Source organism: Emydura macquarii, unplaced genomic scaffold (assembly GCF_026122565.2).
Source record: "Emydura macquarii macquarii isolate MOO-44397 ecotype Brisbane River unplaced genomic scaffold, CSIRO-AGI_Emac_v2 contig_629, whole genome shotgun sequence".
In the NCBI taxonomy this organism is placed as follows: domain Eukaryota; kingdom Metazoa; phylum Chordata; order Testudines; family Chelidae; genus Emydura; species Emydura macquarii.
Window position 1 is genome coordinate 2,057,761 of NW_027130766.1, and position 20,361 is coordinate 2,078,121.

General features: G+C 39.5%; 1 protein-coding gene across 1 annotated transcript in view; it reads left to right on the forward strand.

Moving 5' to 3' along the window:
- Positions 1-20,361, forward strand: part of TANC2 (tetratricopeptide repeat, ankyrin repeat and coiled-coil containing 2) — a 492,680-nt gene that overhangs the window by 46,332 nt on the left and 425,987 nt on the right. The window contains exon 2 of the mRNA XM_067540990.1: positions 13,127-13,190. The gene's annotated coding sequence lies outside the window, so the exon portion shown is untranslated. The remainder of the gene's footprint in view (positions 1-13,126; positions 13,191-20,361) is intronic.

Sequence of the window (20,361 nt, forward strand, 5' to 3'; positions counted from 1 at the left end):
AAAGTGACACAAAGGGTTACTTAAATCCCTTTCTTCAGCAATACAATGATTTTGGTCTCTAAAAGATGATCTGTGTTGTCATAAGCTTTGCAAATGAAAACCGTAGTTCTAGTAAAGTGGAGAGTTTATAATTCCTTCGAAGTCTGGATAGTGTCTGTTCATTCCTACCTCCTCCTTTTTCTCTTTCTCTAGTTTACTCAAAGAATCTATTGTTTGGCACATTAAAATCTTAAAATTTTATATGCTGGGGACAAGATTTGCTTGAAACCCAGTCTGAATATAGAGCACATCTGAGGGTTTGGGCGTCTGTAGGGATATACATCTTTAAGCCAACTGTCCATTGGATGTTGTCTGTATTTGCATGGAGCCACAACTATCCTCTGACCCTGTAATCAAATAAATTCAGTAGAACTGTTTAAATATGCTACTTCTGTGTGCTTGATTTAAAAAAAAAAATTCATTCCTCTTTTTTATCACTGCGTTTTTATGCTTACCACACATTAGGTTACAGACATTTTGTTAGTGCAGTCATGTTCATAAAGCATAGTGAAAGCAGTCATGATGTTCCTTCTTTCTGTAGCCCTGAGTACTGAATTGCAGCTCTGTAACTAGGTCATCTGGAGACAGTAGGAAGGAGTCTGTTAGGTATAATGCAATAGAAGTAGGACTTGAAAAAAATAATGTGCTATAACTGGTAAAAATACATCTGTTTTAATACACTTATTCCTTCTGTAGCAGGTTTGTCCATAGCGCTCTTCCCCTCATACCATTCCTGCATATCACTTGATTTTGTTGTCTATAACTTAGCTCTTTTTTCCTCTTGTCTTTTTCTGTGTATTCTTGCAGGATTTGCTTTCCATTTTTTTTCGTTTTTATTCTCTGGTCTTTCCTATACCTTCCCTCTCTTGTCCCATCTCATAATTCCTCCCCTCCCACTTTACTTTCTCCCTCAAAGTTCCTTCTTCCTTTATCTGAGATTCTTCCCTTCTCTTCTTCTCTGTGTTCTTTCTCCTTTTCCTTCCAGTTTCTTCCCTTGGTTTTGCTCTCTCCTCCTGGTAGCTTCCTTTTTTACATTTCCCACCCTGAATGCATAAACATTTACCACATGTCCCATGCTGGAAGAGAGAGATCCATTGGCACCTCTGCTTGTGTATTCCTGAGGGAGTAGAGAAGAGGCATTCCAGAGGGATAGTGAAGGAAGCATGAAAAGAAACTGGGAGGGTGATTTAGAAGCAGTCAGTCTCTGCTCCTCAACTCAACATCTGGTTTGGAAGTATTTCTGCGCTGAGGGGTGAGTGAATGCCTCTCCCCACTTTATGGTCTTCTCCTTTTCATTTTGCCAGCCTTTCATTCTGCTTTGCCCACCTTTGTCCAGACATCCAATCTGAGACAGTTCTTACATTCTCTTAGTTTTTTTCAGCAGTAGTACTGTAGAACAGATGGTGCTAAGGTTGGTAATCTCCACTGCTCCAAAAATTGAAAATCTCAGATTTCATTGTATTTCATTTGTTTATTCTGTAACATGTTTGTTGTAATCATAATAATTAGTTTCATGAATCAGTATGTGGTCTGAGGGTTTGATATGCATTTCTTCAGAAATCCAAAATAATGTCACTTTGGTTTTCTTTCCCCCAACCTACATTTTTAAAAACTAGATATAGAAGAATGGGTATAATATGATCATAGAAGGTTACATTATATTACTGTTACAATTTTCATATGTTGCTTTCCTTCTGAACAGGCAGAGTACTTGCCTCACTCAAGTGTGGAACACATACTTTCTGAGGTAGTGCCATCCATCGCTCTTATTCTTGGGGCTGTTGTTTTAATGGCACTTGGAAATAAGTGACCTAAAGCTGTTTAGAGTGACCTAAAGCACAATTTGGAGTGTTGTGTCCAGTTTTGGGACCCCCACTAAAGAAGGATGTGGACAAATTGAAGAGAGTCCAGCAGAGGGCAACAAAAATTATTAGGAAGCGGGAGCACATGACTTATGAGGAAGAGGCAGGCTGAGGGAACTAGTCTTGTTTAGTCTGAAGAAGAGAAGAGTGAGGGGGATTTGATAGCAGCCTAGTTACCTGAAAGGGGGTTCCAGGTGGATGGAGCTAGGCTGTTCTCAGTGATAGTAGATGACAGAACTAGGAGCAATGGTCTCCAGTTGCAGTGGGGGAGGTCTAGGTTGCTTATCAAGAAAACCTTTTTCATTAGGTGGGTGGTGAAGCACTGGAATGGGTTACCTAGGGAGGTAGTGGAATCTTCATTCTTTAGGGGTTTTTAAGGTGTGGCTTGACAAAACCCTGGCTGGGGTGATTTAGTTGGGTTTATTCCTGCTTTGAGCAGGGGGTTGGACTAGATGACCTCCTGAGGTTCCTTCCAACCCTAATGTTCTATGATTCTATGAAAGCTCAGTTTAATTTTCTCTCTCAAGCTAGTCAATTCCCAGGATTTTCTTCCAATCTGTTTTTCACAAACTCTAATTTCATAAAGGCATCATAAAGGTTTTAGAGACAAAATCACAAAGTCAAAGAAATGCAAAAGTTTAGCTGGCAACTGCAATTTAATCTGACTGTGTTGTATGTCCTTTATATTTTATGGGGGGGGGGGGTGTGTGTGTGTGTGTGTGTGTGTGTGTGTAAAACAATAAACAATATTTCAAACTAAATATTTAACCAATAAAAGAGGAATTGAAGATATTATGTATGTGCAGTACAGCTGAGTTAACATTTCTGTTGGAAACTTAAGTTTTGTATTTCCTGACTCTGTTATTTAACTGTGTGGAACCTTAACTTTGCATTCATTTTTTTTTAGAATGGGGGTGACTGGGAGTAAATTTTATGCTTAACAGTCCCAGTTAGCCCTTCCATTTCACAGCTTATTGAGGGGATTGTGATGAAGAAGGGGTGATTTCACAACTTTGCTGCTATTATTTTAACCAGTCCTGCAGCCATTATTTAGACAAGATCCCCATTTGAATTTATCAGAATTATGCTTGAGCAGTAACTAATGATGTCAGAATTTGGCCATTTGTTGACTGGAGGAGTTTCTCTGCATGTCTAGGTTAAGTAAGTAGCAGCACATCTGTTTACACTATGATATCTATATATTTACATATTTTTAAAATGGAAATCTTAGACTTTGCGGTATGTTGAGGAAAGCCCTAGAATCATAGAGAGCACCTGAAATTGTAAAATCCTAACTTTATTTTCATGCCTTGATTTTCTCCTATTCTTTATATTAGTGACATTGGCAATTTAAAAATATCCAAGTTCTGTCTGAATTGTTTATCCAACATAGAGAAAAATATTTTTCTCCAATATTTTCAGTTTATTTTGTGTTTGACAGTAGTTACTATAATCACTTTTACTGTTTCTCCTACATAATTAGTCAAATTCAGTTCGGGTGTGTGTCTTGTCTTTTTCATGGTAACAGGATGGGGGTGGGGAAGAACATAGTTGTAAAGTCACTGAGTGCCGAGGGGCAGTTATAGTACCTGAAACTATTTTAAACTTTTTTTAAAATTAAGTTTCAATTGAAGTTTCTCATTTCTGAAATAATTATAGTTTGTTTTTGCTTTGTGACAATAAACATTTACTATTGACAACAATGTTTGTTCAAATATTAAAGAAGTTAGATGTAGTTCAGCATGAACTATATAGAATCCAAAAGAAATATTAATATTTCTGTCAATTATAAGTTAGAAGCTCTGAGTATATATCACTGTTCTACAGACAGGTTTTTGTGCACTCAGTAAAATACATTTTTTAATAGTTTTTTAAACTCTTTTTTAAAGTACATTAATCGCATGGGTAAGAAGATTATTTTCTTCTTCAACTGCTCTATAGTTCTCTGTGGGTAGACCTGTGCTTCATGTGTTTGGGACTGGAGAATTCCTATGTGCAGTGTCCGTTGCTCTGCACCTGTACTCCTGCTTTTCTTGTGCTCTGCATGGAGGGCACAAGGTGTGGGGTGGACTGACTGCTTCTTCAATTGCTTCTTACCAGCACATGGCATGAGTTGAAGCCTCTAGGGTCTGGGATTTCTCTTTTCTTTTCAGCCTCCTTGTTTTCAAACCTATAAATATTTCAGAGTTTGTCAGTTTTTATTCTTGGTGCAGTTAGTGTTTATATTTTTATTAGTGTAGTAAGACTTTAGTTAGGTTCTCCACCCGGGGGGGAAGCCCTTTGACTTCCAGTACGGGAATTAGATTATGCCCAGAATACTGGGCTTTAAAAACTGCATCTCCTGTCCCCTCTCCTTTTCACTTAGAGACAGCCACCAATGCTACCTATACTTCCTTGGGTAAGCATGTATCTCTGCCAGGTATCTATTGCTGCTTCCCTGGTGAGACCCATCAGGCATGGGAATTCTGACTCAAATATCACCTAATGGAAAAGGCTATGAGGCCCCAGTCAAACCCAGGATGGGGGACCTCTCCTGTATATCTGTCAGAGTCATCAAGCAGTGCACCTCCTAGCATGAGGCCTGGCTCAAGAGCGAGAGAGCTTATGCCTATGTATCATCTCTCAATGTGTTGTCAGGAGAGCAGGGAATGCTCTATGTAAAGAGAAGATCCCCCTCTAAATCTACTCCAAAGAGGACGGATCCCTCCTTGACCTCATCCAAATTGGGCAAGTGTTTGTGCCTAGGCCTTAATAATTTAGGATGTCGTAAGTCCAAGTGCCATTATAAAAAGGGACATAGGACCAAGGCTCCCCTGGTAATGGGCTCTGCACTGGCAACAACTCCCCCAGCAGTACTATCTAGATCGAGAGATGGAGAACTGCCAGTATGGACAAAGAGCACCTTTTGGAATCCTCAGCCATTGGCAGTAGTGCCAGAATCCTGTACGCATCTGCCAAGTCAATGCCTTCCTATGTCATCTCTGTTGATACAGGCAGGCTACACACTCAGGGAGAGTGGAGAGACACACTACTTCAGAGGACACTTTTGTTCTCCTGGATCCCCTTTCTTCCCTGTCAGTCCCATCCCTCACCAGGGAGATTTTGACCCTACCAAGAAAAACAGGCTGTGGGAGAAGTCTATTAGCTGTGAATTTCCTTTGACGGAACTGATGGCTTCGCCAGGTGAGCTGGATCTAGCCTTCTCATCATCAAGGCAATCATATCAAACAGATGAACTATTATTGCTTCCTCTAAGGGAGATCATTCCAGACAGGAGATTCGGGGCTTCCTGGAACCAGGCATGCCCCTTTCTACCCTGTCCCAGGACTGATGATACCATATGTTTTGGGGACCTCTGCAACCTACTTTTCACCCTTCCTACTGGGGCCCATGGGACACATACGCATAATTCCCAAAGTCTGTGAGTGATTTAATAGGGAGTCATACCACTCCACCCCTCCAAGAGAGCAACCAGAGATTCCTCCTGACCCTATAGAAGAGGAAGACTGAACTGATTCCACTGGTACCTACAAAGATATCTTCCTCATCTCCCAGTGAGGTGGTTGCTCCAGCTTCACTGTCCCCTCCAGATGACCACAAGCAATTCCAGGGGCTGCTATGCAGGATGGCACAGGAGTTCCAAATCTCTTTAGCAGTGTTCTAGAACATGCAACACAAACTCCATAGACTTCCTGCAACCAACGGGATCTAGCCATATAGCACTCTCAGTGAATGAAGCCATACTGGAACCAGCAGCAACCATATGGCATGCAATATCAGCATGTGCCCCTACCCGCAAAGGGACCAGGAAGCATTGCTTTGTCCTGGCTAAGGGAGTGCAGTTTCTATTTACCCACTCCCTGCCAAACTCCTTAGTTGTTCAGTCTGCCACAACAAGGTGTAGGCAGCAACACCCAAGAGTCACCCCAATTTCAGGGCTCAATTTCATGCACTTATTGATGAAGGCAAGCTGGTGGCCAGTACTTTTCTGCAATCTGCAGTTGATGCAGGCATCACCATGTTGAGGTCAATGGCAGCTGCCATCGTAATGCAGTGGGAATCATGGCAATACTGTTTGTTGTTTCCCAGGGAGGTCCAGAACACTCGAACACTTGTCCTTTGATGAGACCAACCTTTTCAGTGAAAAGACAGATGAGTCTCTGCGCTCACTAAAGGACTTTGGCAACCTTCCCCACTCTGGGTATATCTACAACAGATCCGAAGAGGAAATCCCATAAGTATCCCTACAGACCACCACAGCAGGTATTCATTGTTGATCACAAGTGGGAGTTACACGGTTTGGTGGTGAACAGCATTTTCACTGAGTGGGGAGCCCTCACTTGGGATGGCAAACAGGAAATACAGTATGCATTACTCCAGGAGAGCTTAAAGGAAACACTCTAGAGGCGATGATCTTCTACTGTCTTAGACAGATAATTTCAGCTATTCCTTCCCTCTCATCCCACTACTACCTCGGATTTTATGGAAGATTCAACATCGCCCCCAAATAGTCCAGACTATTTGGGTTTCTGGTTTCTGGGTCTCCTATGTATATCATCAGCACCTGTACACCTATCAGCATTTCATCCTTCCCAGGTCTCTTGACCCAGGAGAATGATATAATCAGACATCCCAACGTGAATGCACTTCATCTTGCAGATTGGTTTTTGAATAGGCATCAAGTTTAGAACGTTCCTGCGCTGAAGTCAAGCAACTCCCTCTTGCTAATAGCAGAAAGGACTTCACCAGAAAATGTTACCTAACCAAATGGAAATGGTTTTTGTTGAGCTTTCTTCTGCTCTTTAAAGATATTGGGGCACTTTGTGCAGCAGATGGGAGTGTTAAGTCAATGTCCGGGCTAGATTCCAAGGTGGGCAATTATATTCATCTACCTAGATTCCAACTGTAGTTTTATTTGGATATAGTTACAGTATTGTTCACTTACTGTATTAAATTAACATGTATTATTGCTGTGCACTACACATATGCTAAGTTCCACCAAATATACCATCTCTCAGGATTCTTAGAAGTCTGGAGCGATTCATATACATGTAGTTTGTAAAGAACTTCGGGAACTTTTGGGATGAAAGATACTATATAAACATTATATTATTTTGGGCTAAGACGTCTCCCATAGAGATGTGTAGACCTTCCACTTTTCTTGCATTAGGGAGTTAGCTGCCACCACAGCACCATTCCTCTTTTTTCCTGGACTTTCGGATCTACATATGGGGAGTCCCCATGGGTTACCTGCAGAAAAGCTAATATATCCAGCAGGTTTCTCAAGGGGGGTGAAGAATAGGGAGGCAATCCAACCCTAAATAAAAGAATGTTTCACATTATGTTGGTGGCTCTCATTTATTATCTTTAATTTATTCTTTGTTTGCTATCTTCTTATGAAGTAATAAACTGCAAAGATTGTTTTATTTAGCTGTTTATGGATATTTTTGAATAATAAGCTTTGAAGTAATTTGTTTGCAAATTTTAATGGACTGTAATGAGTCAGCTCTCATTGCTGTAGTTAATAGATATGAGAAGCTTAACAGATGGGCTTTATTGCCCTAAAACAATAATTAAGTTGTTTTTTCTGAGAACACCCAAATGCATAACATTGCCAAAAGCATTATGTGTGTGTGTGGTTAGTTTATTCACCACAGGTGGTGGTAACATGTTAAGAGTAAAGACAAACAAAGCAAGAAGTTATTGAACACCTGTTTGTAAACAGAAATGAAAACCTACAAGTGCCTGCAGGGTTTTCTGATAAATATATTATTATGCAGACTAGACAGAGTCAGTGTATCCCTTTTTCCAAGGTCAGACTGTCTTTGAATATGCCATTTTTTTGCATAGTGCCATAAGCAAATGTAATTATTGAAGGATAGTTAGATTTGTAAAATTCTTAGTGCTACACTTGGTAATACTGAGATACCTCTTACTGACTGAATTTAAAAGAAAAGTCACCTTAGAGGTATTTAGATCTACTTTAAAAACTGCTGACTGCATATAATCCCAATAGAGATGTGATAATACTGAAATCTGTAGTATGCAGGGGCATATGATTGGTTATATAGGTCTTTTCTTTATTTCATTAGAACAATAATTCTACAAATTATCCTCAGATTAAAAAAAATGATTCTGTTTCACCATACTGTTACGGTAAAAAAAATTTTTTAAAGCCTTTTAAAAATATGTTTAGCCGTACAGGTATAGGTTTAATTCTTTTTTCTTGAAATTTAAACTATTTTGTATGAATCTTTTAACTTTAAACATATGCATTGAATGGAGTTTTTCATTTGTTCTTTAAACTGGTGCTATTTTCCATTGCTTTCTTTAGATAGAACGTTTATGCACTTTTTGAAGTTTACTGTTTTTAAGGGGCAGTGAAATTGTAGTAATATAGTTTGTTTATGTACATAGAAGGTTTTGTTAGTAATTGAACTTTATTTGAAAACTTACTTTATGTGTAGATATCGTCTGCTGGGATTCTCACTTCTGGGTGTTAGCTCTTCAGAAGAAGACTAGCTGAAATCCCTCAGCTGCTAAAGAAATTTGAATCTTGAGGAGGGTAGGTGTAGTGAGCCAGGCTTTCTAGGGTGATTGAACTCCATCTCCTTGAGGGTATAAATACTGCTTTCTGCACACTTCACTCAGTTCCTTCTTACCTCTGTGTGCCAAAGGAGCTTTCTCTTTGTTGCATTTCTGCTTAACTCCTGCTCTTCCATAAACTGGCTTATGAGTTAAGGAGCTCTAATGCCTGCGGTTATCAGGTCTCCTGGTACATTATACATTGGTACCTACTCTGTATTGTCTGTGCAGGAAGGCTGTTTTTAAAAAAAAAAAATTAAAATATATATTGTCTGATGCCAAATCTCATGCCTGTTATGGTGGAAGAAGAAACTGCCTCTGCTGGAGAAGGTCTGGTTATACCTTTCCCATATTGTATAAAAGTTGCCCAAGACAGCTGATTTGGAATTAAATGTGGTTAAAGAATCTGCACGAGCTTTGATTGGAAAGTACCTTGGGCAAGACCCCATCTAATCAGATTGACATGCCCTTGCTCTATTTTGAACTAACTGGGGAAGGTGTGATAGAAGCTCACATAGATACACCCCAGTCTTCAAAGCAAGTAAGGAAAGTTATATCCTTCCAGAGGACTCCACAAGTTATATCTTCCATTTTGTCTAGAAGAGCGTGGTGGTAGAGGCTGGCTATAGTTTGAGGGAAGACTAGTCACACTCATTGTACTGTACTCCAGAATCCTGAGGTAGGGATTCATTCGGATGAAGAGCTTACCAGTTAACATCTGTGTACTGACAGGCCTTCATGGAAAAGTCTCAGATGAAGCTTTGGAAGAAGATCCTCCATCATGGCTGATTCTCTTCCCCAAGAGAAATGAAATGAATCTACAGTGTCCTTGATTTAGCCTAGTGTTCGGGATTGGTGTGGTGATTGGTGGTGGCTGCGAACTCAGGCAGATACCCATAGCTCTATTAGGCTGCAGACATCTGGGTTTTATGAAGAGGTCAGAAAAAGCATGAGTACTTGCCTTATACTAGGGAGAACTTATGCTGGGAATAAGTGGAGGCTTCATTAGAGAATGGAAAGGAGAAAAATAACTGTTTTCTATCTCTAACCTGTTGCAAATAGACAAAGACAATCCCAACAAGATGAGTCTGGTTTTAGATACTTACTCAGAACCAAGGCCCTACACTATTTCCCAACCCAGGATCCCCTTCCTTGAAAGAATAGCAATGCAGAGACATGGTGTTTCTGAGAATTTGGCTTGTGTCCTTCTTGCATCTTAGCAGGAGTACCTAAAATACCAGGACAGTCAAATTTGCAGTATGGTGAAGGCATGCTCCATAAGGAACCTTGTATTTGTCTTGACTAAAAGTAATTGACTGCCTTCTTCACTTGTCGAAATCTAATTTAAAGATTAATTGCATAAAGGTATGGTTATTATATAGTTAAAGGTAGACTAGTGTCTCTGTAGCCCTTTTTTGCCAAGATCATGAGGTACTTGACACTTTTTAGATCTGCTTTTGTTCTTTGCTTGGAGGTTCATAGATCCACACACTGTTTCCAGTCTGTCCACAGTTAGGAGACAGAACCAAACCTGTCTGTCATGTGAAGAGGGATGGGACTGCCCCCTTAGGAGCCTGTCAGATCAGTTCAGCTTTTGACGGTGCAGAAAGGCTAACACAGATTTTGTCAAAACAAGATGTTTCACTTAATCAGAAACTATTCCTCTCTTCTTTTCCCCCCTTCCCCCCAAATTTTTGGGTTTTGTTCTGACTCAAAATCCTTTGCAAAATAGAATTTCTGTCCTCCACACAGCTCTAGTCTTTAGTATAGTTCACTCTTGGTACTCTATGGAATTCACAAATCCATCAAGAAACAGAAAAAGTTCTAAGCATGTACTCTGTTCTTTTCCTACTCTAGGGAAGATCCGGAAGAGACAGAGCTGTATTTCAAGCGTCTGAGCAAATTTATCAGAAAAAACTAGTTCAAAACAGAAACCTTAAAAGTCCATTCCGGCAGCCGTCTCCAAGGTGGAATTTCTTAATAGATCCAAAAGAAGCTTATCTGCATATACCAATTTGGCCATCATATTGCTGATTTCTTCATTTCTGTTATAGCTCTTATGATTTCCCGTACTCTTTACTACCTTTGACTAGCTTCAGCTGCAAATGTCTTTACAAAAGTGCCAGCAGAAGTCAGAGAGGATTTTGTGTGTATCCTTTTTTTTGTATGCCAACTCCAGGGACAAAGTTACAGCATATCTACACATCACACTTTACAGTCTTCAATCCTTTGGGTTTGTTATAAACTGGGACAGAGTGGATGCCAACACAGTCCATCATACACTTAAATAGTGTCTATTTTTGTTACCAACATAAGGCTTTTCTGTTTCCAGAGGGGCAAATCAGATTGAAAGAGGCATTATGCAGTCTTTTCAGAACCTACAGGTAATTGAGTCAATCTCTGAGCTTGTTAGGGTTCATGGTGTAGACATCACATGAGATCACTTCAGTGTTTCCTGTTGTTTCTTCCACACAACATCTTATCTCATCTTTCCATCTGTATAAAATTACCATCCAAAGTTATCAGGTCCTCTTGTTGGTGAATGAAGCTGGGCTGATTCTCAAAACTTTTCCCAATCTAGGAGCCAGGAAGATTAGTGATGGAGAGATGTCAGCCTGGAAGGATGATGGGAAACACAGCATTAGTGTTGAGCAATCCACTACATTCTATGGACTTCTATCCCATCGCCGGGAAAGAACAACATCCTTAATGACAGACAGCCCATCATTCACTACCTGTGTCAACAGCCAAGTGACATCGGGTCATCATTCCCTAAAGAAAGAAGTTGCCCTTCTAATCTTATAGGCGGAGAAGTGTCTCTGTGTGTGTTCTATACATAAAATGAAAGCACAACATAGCAGCAGACTGGTTAAATAAGTCCATAATAGATAACTCTGATGGCTTTTTTACTCAGTGATTTTCTTTCAACTGATGAAAAGCTTGGTAGTCCCAGTTTTGGACTACTGTTTTGTTTCCAAATTGAATACAGAGGCTACAATGTTTTTCTTCAGAAGGAGATAGCCCATATTGTCTCTCCTAGTGGTCTCATGTAGATACTGAGGAAAAGGGATAGTATAGCTCACTATGGGACACTACAGGTGAAGGTCTTTGTAGAGGAGGAGCAGTTACCCATCTGCACTAAAGGCTGTGCTAGAGAGGAATGAGGGAAGCCACTTCAGTGCTGGGCCATCTGTTTCTGATATGTTGTGTAGGCAGGTTGGAAGTACCTAGTGATCTAATGTGTCAAAAGCTGCAGAGAGTCCAGCAGCATAATCATGGAGATCCTGCCACTGTCCATGGCTGTAAGAACTGGTCATCTTTTAGTGCCACTAGAGCTGTCTCTGTTCTGTGCCCTTGTTTGAACCTGACTGTGAGGTATCCAGGAAGTTGGCTGATGTCACATGCTGGAATTTAGTGGTTATGATGTTCTCATTTATTTTGCCCAGGAATAGTATGCTGGAGATGGGAAAATGGTTGGTAAGTTCAGAAATGTTAAGGCAGAATAACTTCCTGAGTGTGTGGAATGTGTGACTGTCAGATGTGCCAAACTGTTGGTATAAGAGCATCTGAGGAGTTCCTGTTAAGGTTTTGCACTGAAGTGTGAGTTTGATGAAGCTGGGTAAGTATTGCTTCTTGGTATCTGTTGGAGGTGGAAATGAAAGTTTTATGCGATGTTGGAATGCGTTATTTCCAGCATTGTAGGTGATGTGACACTGGCAAGGAATGCAGGAGACTTGTCCCTTAACTGATTTCCATGCTTTTCAGGTTTTGAGTTGGATGTGTCCTGATACAACCCTAGCTGTCACTTAATTAATTATTTTGATTGTTTATATGTCTTGTCTTCCTTTCAACTTTTTTTCTATTAAACAGCAACAGAGATATCAGTGAAGCCTTCAGTGATAATATGCCAGTGGATGACAACAAGCAGGATTCTGCATACATGACAATACTAATATATTTGATACAGTAACTTTCTATAGACTTTAAACTGTGTCAAAATACAATATTTAGAAGTGACCTTTTCAAAGAAAGCAGGTGATGAGTGCTGATGAACTCATTAAGCGGCTACTTTATATACTTGTTACAAAGAACATAGCTAAATCCTGAAATCTTGACTCAGTTTTAACTCCCTTTTAGTGAGAGTTGCGCTTGAAGAAGAGCTGAATAAAAACTAAGTAAAGCCTTCAGGAGTTAACCCAGAAAGCTTAGTAGTGCAGAGAAAAAGAATACTCCTGAGTAGCTGAAAAAAATTGTACAAGTGCTTTCTTTTTAAATATTATGCCGTAGTGTATATATTGGAGGAAACACTACATTACACTTTTTTTCAGTTCCTTGCGTGAAAACCATTTCGGGGGGAGGGGATGGAAACGTGCTCCAGGTGATATTAATTTTGATCAGTTAAATATTTACAGCTATGGAATTTCAATGGTGAGGAGTACTAATAGGTGATAGCCGATACATTAATACCCTATAGAAAGCTGTGAGCTGTTCATGTGATGATATTATTGTGACTTTATATACCCTTTCTTCAGTGGGATTTAATTTTGAATTAAAAAAATGTGAGATGTCATTTACCAGATAGTTAAGTGGAATGTTTTGAGGAATCTAGTACTAAATTTTGTTGATTTTGTGTCTTGCAGGATTTTTGGCACATGGAGGAAGGCACTCATCGCTTAGAAATTTAACTCAATTCCAGATTTCAAGGTAGGAGGACCTCTGCTTCAACAATCTTATTTATTATATCAGTGAGAGTGTTCCTTCAACTAGAATGGAAAAAATCCTGTATTGTTTTCATGTTCATGTCTGAGTGGTTCTTTGATTAATCAAGAAAGATGTAATACAGCAGGCGGTGCAGTCTTGCTTTATCAGTTTTGAAGTTCTTCTGAGGTGATTGTTTCATGCCCCTTTTGCAAATCTAGATATATTTTCCTTATTAATGTCTGAGTTTCATTTCTCTTATTTATTAGAGATAAGTGGCATAAAACTGAGTTAACATATTTATGCAAAGTTCTAAACTCTTCCTCTGGATTTAAATTTCAACATGTTTGTTTTTAATTACTGATTAATATAATTTAAGATTAATTTTATAATAAAATGTACCACAAAAGTAGTATAATACTTTTACTTTTGCATGTATAAAGTATATGATGGAACCCAAAACAAACCAAAAACCTAGATTCAAACACCCTTGAGCTCTGGGGAAATTTGAAGTATGTGATGATGGGCTGTGCCTGAACCTCAGATTTGAACACTCTCTAAATTGAAGAAATTTGAATATAGATACGAACTCTCTGCTTATGTTTATATCAATGTATATTATGGAAGCACCTTGTTAGCAACTCTGTTTTATGGATGAGATCTAAAATGGGCTTAAAATAGGGCATAAATCCTTAGATTGTCCCTCCCCTCAAAATAAATAGGTGGCCAATTGGTGTGAAATTTCACACAGATTTAGTTATCATGCCCTTTGAATTTTCTGTCTTTTGTTTGCTTTTTCTCCATATATTATTTAATACCACAGGATGTTTTTGAGTCTAGGCTCTGTCTAAAATTTTTCCATGGCCGTCCATTACATTGTTGACTGATATCTCTTAAAAAAACCCGTTACCTGTTGACCCAGAACTTGCTAGATGGGAGTATCCTGAATAGAACTTGTGCAACATGCAGATATTTTGGATGCAAAAGTTGGTTCTTCTTTAAATGGCTCTGTATATTCCCACTTAGAGGTGCTGTGCTGGCTTGTGGTGCTTTACGGTAAAACCTTTTTTACGACTGTCCACTAGAGAGGTCCCACGCGCGCGCCCCCCCCCCCCCCCCCCCGCACTCTTCCCGTCAGAGTCACAACACACTGAGGACGAGGCTGTAAAGGGGCAGTATTCCCTCACCACCTCAGATCCTTCCAATTACGTGCCTGGACAGATGTGAACCACTCTGATCTCTTTGGATTTGAAGTTTTTTTCTACTTAGCATAGTTTAGGAAAGTTAGCAATATGTGTTTTTTCTAGGTTCCAGGTTATGGAGGAACCAAAAAAAAAAAAAAAGGAAGTCAGGTTTCAAGAAGCATGCTTCCTGCCATGTGCAGTGCTTCAAGTGGCTGGGAGAAGGATATTCACCTTCTGTGTGTTTGATCTGCTAAATATTTACTCTAGGAGCCCACAAGGATAGGAAGACTCACTCTCAGCTTCTCCTGTTCAAGGAAAACCTCAAAGCTAGATCTTTTGGATCTAGTTAGGTCTTGGATCCCAGGGCTAAGAGCCAAGTTTCTGCTTCTGTGGCAACCAGCACCAAGGGACTGAAAGGTTCCAAGAAGCTGCAAACTCTGCTAAACTGCAATATATTACATGATTTTTATTGGTTTTGCATGGGCAGATTTTTTTCAGAAATGATGAAGCTGTTTAGCATGGGGCAAAGATGGTGAAAATCAATATTTTGCAATATACTTACATGAAATGTTTTTCCATCACATATTCTTAATTGTCAGTGTCTCGTAAGTGATTATAATAGTTTTCTATATTTTCAGTTGAAATTTGCTGATCAGTCTCCCACTGCCAATTGTGCACCGATAGCAGTAGATTGCATGCACATAGTTTGTACTGCATAGTGATAGAAATGCATATGAATTCCTAATGTAATGTTTCTCCATTTTGTTAGTTTTAGTACATACAGTGGAGCATCTAGTCTGCATGGCAGAAGATTCTCATTTGTAATTGTCTGTGTGTGCAGTACTAGCCTGTGAAATATTCTAGAAATTAGCTGTCTAATTCAGTGAGACTGATGCATAGGTCAATATGAGTGTTAGAGATGACAATACACAGCTTCGTGTTATGAATATCCAAAAGCTATGAGATGGAAGTGGCCTAAGTAAGAAAGACAAAGTCCACAAACAAGTCCTTGCGTCTGCACTGAAGAGGGATGAAGAGTATGTTACATGCTCATGTCATGTCATCAACTGTATAGCAAACACATTTGACCCTGAATCACGTCCACAGATGCTACTGGATTGCACATAACATCAGATGCAAGAAAGAAACCAATGTACATCAGAGATGACATGGCTGTTGTACAAATGATGGCTGGAGACAAATTCCACACATACGATTTACTGGCTGCTGAGTACTTGAGGCAGGTCCTAAAAGGATTTGACAAAGCTAATTCTGTAATCAAAATCTTTGGCAGATAAGACAACAGTAATTGTGTGAAAACTGCAGAAAGACAGCAAGGGACAGGATCTAAGGTTGGATGCAAGAAATACCAGATGATTGGTAGACCTCCATGGAAGAAATTTCTAAATGTGGCATCCAACAAACAGTCACTTCTAAAATTTCTCCATGTGCATATGGCTCAAAATTTGTGTGTGTGTGTGCAGGAGCACACCCGACACAAATACTCCTTATTGGAGGCTTTTCTACGAGTGAAATAGCAAAGTCCATCACCAGTAGAGCTGTTTGTCATGGATCCACAGATTCAGTGGTATGCACCCAGCTTTGGGAAAGTCTTTAGGAGGAACTTGCTCTGTGTGCCAGACCCTGAAAGTGTCTCACTGTTCTTCCACAGGGTAGGCCATGCAGCCTCACTTGCCTCCTTAGACCGAATCTCTGGGGCTCCAGCACTCCTACTTTACATCTTGAGCTCTGTTCAGCGAGTTCAGCTGAGATGGACTCCTGAAAGAGACTTGTACACTCTTCAAGGATTAATGCACCTCACCAAACATTTGCAGTAACACTCAAACAGCATTGTCAAAACAGTAGGGTTTATTAGTCAACTGGAACACAGCATAGGTTAGCATAGAGAAATGAAGGTTAAAGCAGAGACCATTCTGGTTAGCACAGAGCCCAGCCAATCTGTAGTGAATCCTGTTGTTCAGGCTCTGTGTCTCTGTCTGACCTCCTTGGTCACTTCCCAAGTGAGAGCCCCGACTTCTTCCAGCAGCCAACTTTTATCCCCCACCTTACAGCTTTCCAGTCCTTTGTTCTCGAGCCGGGGTCTTTGTTCAGCTTCCCTGTCTTGGTGATTGGGTTTTCCATTGCCTTTTCGGATTTTCCATTGACATGAGGTTGGCCTTGGCCAGTTCTTTTTAATGATTCATTCAGGCTCAGATAGCTAGGGATCATTCATACCTGTGTCTTTTAGCCTGCACTTAGAGCAAACAAGTCCTGTCCTCCTCCCTCCCCAAGTAACAATGCAATACATAGGGGAAATTGAGGTCCACATAGAGGTCCCAAAAATATTAAAGAAAATTACCACTTTGTTGCAGTATTGAGGAAGCCCAGGACTTGTACAGCATTTAGGAGGAAGCAGACGTAAGGATGTTTCTTATCTTGTATGTGCCATTGTGGCTTTTGGGTATTTTGATGTCAAAGGAACCATAGTAATTAGGTCACCTGATACAGATGATATGGTCCTTGCTCTTCACTCCTGTCCAGAAATGGAACACACAACGTGGATTGAAACAGGAACCACTACCTGCACAACAGACAAGTGTCACTTCATACATGGGCATGCAGTTTATGATACACTCACTCCTGACTTCTGCAACATATTTCCTGCTATATGTGAATTAACAAGATGTGACTCTCTGTCATCCCTGTCTGGTATTGGGGGGAAAAAAATCTCCATTTAATGTTGCAAAAACAAAGGGAGCTTACTGCTTAAGAGATCTTGACAAATTGGGAGAGAATGATGGACAAGCTGCAATTTCTGTAGAAAGGAAGTTGGTAGCAGTGCTGTATGACCAGAACGAGAAAGAAAAGGGGACCCACAGAGATCTGAATTGCTTGTGCTGCAATCTGACCATCCAAAAGGACAAGTTACTGCCCAAGCTCCAACTATGTGAAGACCGTTTTGAAAAGCATGTCAAAAGAACATCTTGGCAAGCAAAGAGTTGGATGTTTTCACACATAAGTAAACCAGTTGGATCACCATTGCAACATGGATGAAAAAATGTGGATGATGAACTACTTCCGGTATTCTTCAAGGGCCCAATGGCATATGAGCTTCTACAAGACCTTATTCGTGCCTGTACCAGTAGAGGTCACTGCATAATCAACTATGTGTATAGTCAAAACAATCTTCCTTGCACAAACTGTGTACATGCCAAAACAATGAAGACTGTGGTAACCCACACACTCCAGACAGAGATCACAATGATGAACAAGATGATGGTGATGTTGACTAGAAATGTCACCAGTGCTATTACATTTCAGTGATACCTGTATAAATGTATTACTAGATTTTGTTTTACCCTTTAGATTGTTGATGTGATGCTTTTGAGGTCACACAGAAATCCAATTGTATGTCTTAAAATAATAAAGAGAGTTATTAGACTAACAAATTAATGCAAATATTTCAATGTGGTCATTTTAATGTATTGATTGTTATTGTTTATCCTCATTTCTATAGTAATGGCACCACCTGACACCTCCATATCAGCCGGCATTTTAAAATAGACATAATAAGCTTTAAAATGGTGTGCGTGCGTGCGTGCGTGCGTGTGTGTGTGTGTGTGTGTGTGTGAGTGAGTGTCAGTCACTTGCCTATAAGGCTTGGGGATTTTGTGTGGAAGAGCAGCCATGGAGGTAGCTGTGGACTGCACTGAGTTTTAAAAGTAAGTACTTGAGAGAATGTTCTCTTAAAAAGTATACAAGTCACTATTCTGCAGTACAGATTTCCTGACAATCTGGAAGAAAGCCACTGACACTAAAACAATATAAAAGAGACAGTTAGATGTTTTTTTGGAAAGAGAGGAGTTTTAAGGCTGCAGAGACAAAGCAAAGAGAAAAGCTGAGAAAATTTAGAAGTGATGAGCTTTGGTGGACCATTTGGCCTTGTGTTGTGATCAAGCGGTGTGTCATGTTTTAGAAAAATATGTATATGGTGACGTTAGGGTACTTATGGGAAAGGTACTTAACATAGGATATCTTGTGAACATTTCAGTTTAAGATGTAGTGCTCTAAAGTAAAGTGAGGCTGGACACACTGAATGAGATTGCTGATACTAAGAGGTATCTTGGAGGGAACATAAATTGCTTGTTAAAGTACTGAAACATGTCACACAACATATTTAGAGTTGGAACTTTAGGTTGAAGAGACTGCTCGGTGATTTGAGGGGAGATGAATTAGCCATTCTTTGGCTTCAGCCAGTCAGCATTTTCCATCTTCACTTTCAGTGGCTCACCCCAACAACTGTCTTTTATCCTCAGTGGAGGATTACTTTGTCACTTCATTTTGTTAAAGCTAAAAATATTTTCTTAACCCTCATGTGTCTAAGAGTGAATCAGTCTGAGAGCAGTTAACAGCAGTTACACAGCATTATGCAAAAATTATTGAGATGGGGATGTTCAGCCAGTGTAGTAACCAGATTGGCTGTTCATAGAATCATAGAAGATTAGGGTTGGAAGGGACCTCAGGGGGTCATCTAGTCCAACCCCCTGCTCAAAGCAGGACCAGTCCCAACTAAATCAATGTGCATCTTTGAGTATTTCATTATTTAACATTTTTTTGCTGTCTTTTAGCTGGTGCATTTTATTTCTCTAGAAATTAGATTGACTTTTAAAGAAATATTTTAAATATAGAAAGCTACATTTGTGTTTTAACTCCACCCATAAATGTAATATTTACAGGTATCTTGGTAAAGTACTTAAATTTCATAATGGGTTAATTTAATTAAATACCATATTTCTCAGAAATAATTTTTTTTGCAAAGAGACATGTAAATAGTGTGTATTGATTTCAGAGTGATTAAAATTCATAATTTTTCTACATCCCTTTGACCTTTGGTTTAAAGATCCCCAGCTATTGTAAATCAGTGTATCTCCATTGAAGGCAGTGTACTTATGTCAATTTACACCAGTTGAGTATCTGACCCATTGTTTCATTATGGGTTGGATTACAATATGTACCCATGATCTCACCTATCTTCTTTTTCTTGGGTGTTTTAAAAACGAGTGAATGATTTTTAACTTGTTCAGTTGGCATAAGATGTATTGTAACGAGTCAAGAGTGAGAAAGTAAACCTACAATGGTCTGAAAATCCAAAAACGTGGAACCTGATTCTAATCTTAGTTAATATGCACTGTTCAAAATTAAGAGTAACTGCTCTGGATTTACATGAGTGAACAGTAACTGACATCAGAATCTGGTTTAGGCCTTCTTACAGCACTTATTATCAGCCCTTTTGTACTTCTGTAATATTATATTTTACTGTCCTGTTCAATATATGGCTGTATTAGCTATTAAGACTGTTGTGAGAATCAAAACTAAATTTATTGTTGTTGACATATTTAAAATGTCAATGCTAACATTGAATTAATGTAATTAATTAGCCTATTCATTAAGATTCATTAGCCTATTCATTAAGATTATATACACTTTTAACACCTCTCATCAAAGAATCTGGAAGCCTTGAGTGGAAGAATGGTCTTGTGGTTAAGACACTAGACTGGGACTCAGGAAACCTGGGTTAAATTCCTGCCTCTTCCACAGATTTTCTTTCTGACCTTGGACAAATCATCTAATCTTTCTGCCTCAGTTCTCATACGTAAAATTCGGTTAATGCTCCCTTTATCCCATCTTGTATCTGTCATATATGTTAAGGTCTCAATCTTGCAATACCTTGTGCATGGTTGGACCTCTGTATGTGTTATTTCAGTGGGCCTCTGGCTGTGCTTAAGAGATTGCAGGATCAGGGTCTTGGATTTTAAGGTCTTCTGGGAAGGACTATTACTTACTATATGTTTGTACATTTCCTAAAACAACGGCTCCCTGATTTCATTTGGAGACCATAGGTGCTACTGCAATGTAAGTAATTATTGAAATAAAAGTACTTACAAAAATTCATGAATTAAGCCTCACAAGATTCCTTTGAGGCAGGTACGTCC